Here is a 6,114-nt window from a genome sequence, read left to right on the forward strand (position 1 = left end):
TTTAAGTTAAACAAAAACAAAAAACAAATATAGCAGGCTAATTTTTAAGTTGATAATTTTTGTATGGCCCATGAATGATGTTATAAATAATATCCAAATGGCCCTTGGCAGAAAAAAGGTTCCTTACCCCTGGTCTAGAGGATACTTGGGCCAGGCCCTGACATGGTTGCCCAGCACCCAAGGCGCCTGGGGAGAGAGAGAAGAAGGGAGGGAGGGAGGGAGGGGGGAGGGGGGGAGGGAGGGAGGGGATGCACCCTGTTTTAGGTTCTCCCTCTGACGATCCAGCCTGGCCCCACAACCTTGGACAACGTATGCAAGGCTGGCTCCTGGGTTCCGTGTTCTTGTCCCTGGGGAAAGGCGGCCGACATGGAAAGGGCCTTGCGGCACAGCTCAGGCCGGCAGCTCCCGGAGTGTCCCCGGGCACCCGAGAGGCCCACGCTCAGCTCACTGCCAAACACAGCTCCATGCTGCGTGCTGGGAAAGCACAGGCTGGTAGCCGTGGCTCTTGGGACTTGTTGGCAAGTAAACGCTGTCTATCTGGACCCCCTGCCAGCCGCACAGAAGCTCCAAGTACTTAACCTGAGGCCCCGATGTCTTTCCCAGGCATCTGATGCTCACGGGAGCAGGCGGCTCATAGACAGGCCGTCAAAGAGGCGCTGAAACACCCCACCTGTTCGCTGTGACAAGGAACACCTAAGACAAGGCATTCTGACAGAGGACTCGGAAACGAAACCGGTAAGAAGTGTCCCCAGGGCTCCCTGTGGGAGCAGAAAAGAAAGGACATCAGGCACAACGTATGCAAGGTGGGCATCTGGTGACTCGTTTACCCTGTAGATGAGCCTGACACAGAGACGGAAACCTGGTGAAGTAGCCCACCCTGAACAAAGACCGGGACAGGTCGGGGCAGTCCAGCGGCGGGAAGGACGTATGAGCCGCCGGGTGTACAGGCAGCCAGGGCGCCAGGGGCCACTGGCCAGGGACAAGTTGCAAACCCAGTAGCTGCTTGCCCCCTTTTCAGGTTTCCAAAAAGTAAACAAAAGTAGCAGTAGGCGCTCTCAGTATTGGGGTGAATCCCTCCCATCTGGAGACTGCCCCCACGTTTATGACCAACCACATTTCCTCTTGTCATCCGAGGCATAAACCATAATGTAGTCATTAGTCCTGTGAAGAGCATGCATTTCCCCTCATTTCTGAGAAGTGCCACTTAGCCCTCAGGCGTGCCCAGCAGAACGGACGACCCATGAGGAGACGAGAAGCGTCTCTGAAGGGTGAACACCGAGCTGGAGTGTGACCCAAACCATTCCGGCCAGGAGACCGGGACAGGGCCTGCGTTCAGAGGAACCTGTAAGCGTCCGCGGACACATGGCCCCCTCTCCCTGCTGCCCCCTGCCCCCCGGCACAGAGCAGCAGCCCCCCCAGTAGGAAGTGTGACTACTTCTCCTCATCTCTGCTGCAGTCAAGACACCACCCCCGCCCCACCTCCCCCGACCCCCGCCGTAAAAATCAAATGCTTTGACGTGAGGGACTCACCTACATCTCCATTCACACAGCACCCGAATGGTTCTTATGATTTCCCCGGACATTTGTACTTCTGAATACACTCAAATTTTATTTTACATTGTTAGAGGAGGGTCAGGTTACAATTAAAGTTTGAACAAAGGAAACTGGGCCCTAAAGACCCCCAGGGCCTGATCCATTCCCACACATGGAGCTCAGAGGGCAAAACAGGCCTCCAACCCTCTCCCACTCCCCAGACATAGCACTGCCAGGCCGGCCGAAGTTCTGGAGGGCAGGGTCCTCCTCTGGCCGAGTTTTGGGAAGGCCACTCACCTGGGCTCACACCCCCTTCGTAATTCTGCTCATTCATGATGAAGGACTGAGGACAAGCCTGAGCAGAGGAAACCCTGGGATGTAGGTGCTGGAGGGGTAGGCCAGGCCCCCAGGCGTCCTCCTGGGCGAGCCCCACTGGGCACACAGCCCCCAGGCTCCAGGTGCCCTTGCTGCACGGTGGTGGCCCCTGATGGCCGGATGAAGTGGAAGGCCGTGTGAAGAGGGAGGGCCCCACAGCAGGATCAGGTGTCCTGGGCCAAGCCGGACACGCCCGCTGTCCCCAGGCAGGAGCGCTCTCAGCAGACGCCCTGGGCACGGATAATCTGCTCTAATGGAGGAGCCAGTGTCTGCAGTCAGATGTTTAATCAAAGTTATGGCCCAGAGGTCAGGGGATTAACCCCAAATCATCCCCCAACAACACTCCCTCTCCTTGCCCAAAGATAACCCATTTCCGACTCACCTCCACATCTGAGGACTGAAAACGCACACCGGCCTCACCATTACAAAAACACTTTTAAAATCTGTTGCTTTTACAATCTAGATGTAACTACCTGTTGTTTATTATACAGAATAATACTGCACTAATGTGGAAGGTCACAGCTCACGCGAGCCCTCTCTCCAAAGCTGAGACACAAGGACATGTTATAGCCGTTCGGTCACTCGGCACAGACAGCAGGCGGGATTCCAATTCCTTAAGGTGACATGTGGTGGTGGCGGCGGGTTTACAGATACAGAGCCCGTCCCAGAAAGACTCCCCCAAAACTACCCCCCCCCCCCCGCCCGCCATGGCTTGGGACTGGTTCCTCCTATCACTGAGAAAACAGACGAGTTAGATTTTAAAACAGACCCTTCAGCCAATCAAACCTGCAGCAGAACCGGTAAGCATGAGTTTCACCGAGCTCCCCTACCAGTCTGACCAGGAAACACCACCAGCCGGACTGGGTGGCACTGGGGGTTGCAGGGTGGCCCTGGGGATGACGGGATGGGTTCTCCTTGGCCGGAGCTGCCCCCATGGGGTGGCTGAGCTGTGGATACATCACACGAGAAAGAACTGAGGTGCCAATGACTCTTGAAGAACAGAAGAGAATTTTCCTAATAGAGTGAAATGGGGAGACTTTATGGAAACATGGTAATGGGTCCATCAAGTCATCCCTGACGTGGCAGATGCGGGAGGGGAGGCACTGTGTGCTCGGTGTGGTGCCCGTGACAGTGGCCCTGGTACAGGCGGTGGATTCCGAGGAGACCGCTGTCAGGGTTCAAAACCCACCAGGACGCCGGGGAGTGTCACACAGCCACCAACCATTAGCATCTGGTTCACATGGCCCGGACCTCTGCCACTCGGACAGCTCTGAACTCTTATGTGCTCAGGCCAGACGTTTGATTTTCTGTGAGACAGCAGCCACTTCCTAGAATTTGTCTTTTTATAGCCTCTGACATGCATATTTAATGGTCCCGCAGCAGAGGGCAACAGCAGCCCTGCTCCCTGACTGTCCCGAGGCCACCAGCCCTCGGAGCACTCGGGGGTCCTGGGCCAAGGACACCAACACCAACCACCTAATTGAAAGCAGAAACGCTGAGCACTCAGCCCACCAACTCCACAGCAGAGTGGCTGTCCCAAATACGGGGTGACCTGGGCAGCAAGACAGTGACAACTGGCTACATCACGGAATAAAACGAAATCATAAAGCCATGTGCCACTCCTTTTTTAAAAAGTAAAAGGCTGGGGGGATGGATATAATGACTCGTTTCTAATTAGTAAAGTGCAGAAAGAAACCTAACCAGCACACCTCAGCCCGTGATCCAGGTTCCCGCAGTCGCATGAGCCACGGTGATGTGGGCACCCAGCATATGACAAGATGAGAAGGTCACCCTCTGAGGGCTTCCTCCCGAAGCCCACAACCCTAGTCTAGTCATGAGGGCAACATGAGTCACACCCCAACTGAGGACACCCTCCAGCCCACGGCCTACCTCCTCAGACTGTGCGCCATGGAAAACAACAACAGTCGAAGGACCTGTTGCAGCAACAGGACACTGAGCAGCATGATGGCCGAGTGCAGGATGGGGTCTGGAGACAGAGAAGGATGTCGAGGGTGAGGTGAGATGCTGAGGGTCTGGAGTGCAGTGGGCAGTGGCACGCAGGACCGGCCCTCAGCTGTGACTACCATGGTGAGTGCAGAGTGGACACCAGGGCCCGCGGGAACCCTTCCACCTCCACACGCCCCACAAATCAGAGCTATGCCAAACACACAGTTCATTGAGTAAGTAAATAATTCTCATCTTGGTGGGACCACAGAGAGACGCTTTAAGAATGAAGGCCTGGAAAACACAGACAGGTGCAGCTCGTGAACGTCAGGGCATGAGAGGGACAGTCCTTCGGAACCACTATGTTTAAGTGATTGGGCAAGAACCCGAGAGACACCCAGAAACCACCAGGTGAAAGGTAGTGGTGGGGGGCAGGTCTCCATATATTGATTACAAAGGTGAGGAATTCAGAATTAGGGTCGTCTGAGGTCATATAGGCGGTGGGAGGTTGACCCCAATACTTAGGTGTGACCCAACATCCCATAGCATTCTTGCCTCAAAGTGTTTCTCCTAAAAATAGCCCCAAGGAAATGGGCATATATAAGTTCTGTGGCATTCTACAAGATGTGTGACCCCGATATCTTTGAGTAAATTGATGTCAGGAAAGACAGCAAGGTGGAGAACATTCTAGACCATAAGCCAGCAAGCTTTCTCTGTAAAATCACTCACTACCACTGAAGACAATGTGTGAACACAGGACCATGTTCCAATAAAACTTTACTGACAAAAGCAGGTAGTTTGCTGGGCCATAAGTTGCAGAGCCCAGCAGCCAGCTCTCACCACACAGCTCATGTGACTCTCTCACCAGCCAGGAGGTCTCCCAGCAGGTTCTTACTGCAGCCCAGCCTAAGGTCTCCCAGCTTTAGGACGTGGCCCCACCTTGCAGCAGGCAGAAGAGTCCACTTCCTGGAGAGGCCCTCTCCTCATGCCCCTGGCTCTCTGGCTCGAAGAAGTCCAAGGACGCCAGCACTTCAAGGACGCCAGCACTTCATGGGTTACTCCTCAACATGGCATAACCGGGCCTCAGTGACCACACACACCTGCTGGTCCCCTCAAGGCTTAGACGAAGTTCCAGGAATACATCTGCTCACAGCACCTTCAGCACCTTCTAAACCTAGCATACATGAGCATCTATCCCCAGAGGTGCTGGCTCTGGACAGGTGACCAATGGCCACTGGTCAGCAGGCCTGGCTCAAGCCAAGGACCCAGAGCTGCAGCCCACAAGACCACAGACCAGCTCACCCAGGAACAGACCAGATGGCTGGCTGGCATCTACCGGTGGAGAACCAAGGGATTGAGGAAGCAACTGCAGCGGGAAGGAGCAGGACAGGCCGGGGCACACAGCCCTGACCAGTTCCATCCTACTCCTCCCCATGACGCCACTCATCTGTATCTTCACCTTGTCATTTCACTCCAAAAACGTTTCAGCACTCTGCAAGCTGACAGACGTTCTGCGAAGCCCCACACCTACCCCAGTGCTGGCCACACCCCAAGCACGAACCCCGCCCAGCCAGCTGAGGCCCGGGGCATCTCAAAGCACACAGCAGCCACCAACACCCGGTGACCCTGACCCCTAGGATACAGGACACCCACTGGCCCAGAAGTTTTCCCATCCCCCTCTAGGCAACCTATGGGCTTTTTCTTTTTCTGCCCTCAATCAATTTCTCCTGCATCGATTTTGATGCCCATGTTTCTGGCTCCCTGAAATACAGACTTAATCCCAACATCAGTAAGCGTCAGATGGTGACCAGGGACAACTCCCTCCCCCAGGCCAGGCCTGACCTCGGTCACTCTGGGGACTGCACAGCAGCGGTGGGGCACTTGAGCTTTGTGTCCCTGAGAGAAGTGTATACGCCCTTCAGCTCGTTACTGAGCAAACACAGTGAGTCCTCTGCAGGGTCAGAGGGGGCAGCCATCAGCCCAGAGAAGCAGGAGGGGCAGTGGGAGGCAGCCGAGGCTGTCCAGCTCCGGGGCAAAGAGGAGGCCACAGACCCACCTTCTGGCTGTGTCCGGGAGTCCGAACCCAGGTGGTCTGTTGCAGATCCTCACTCAGAGCCTGTGTCCTGCTGTGGCTTGGGAGCCCAGACCAGTGTGGTGGTCTGTTGTGGACACTGGGTCAGAGCCCGAGTCCTGCCAAGGACAGAATTCCCAAGCGGGCCCCAAGTGCACTGTGCCCTTCTCCACTCTCTGGTTACAGCCTCC

Source organism: Myotis lucifugus, unplaced genomic scaffold (genome assembly GCF_000147115.1).
Source record: "Myotis lucifugus unplaced genomic scaffold, Myoluc2.0 scaffold_0, whole genome shotgun sequence".
Lineage (NCBI taxonomy): Eukaryota > Metazoa > Chordata > Mammalia > Chiroptera > Vespertilionidae > Myotis > Myotis lucifugus.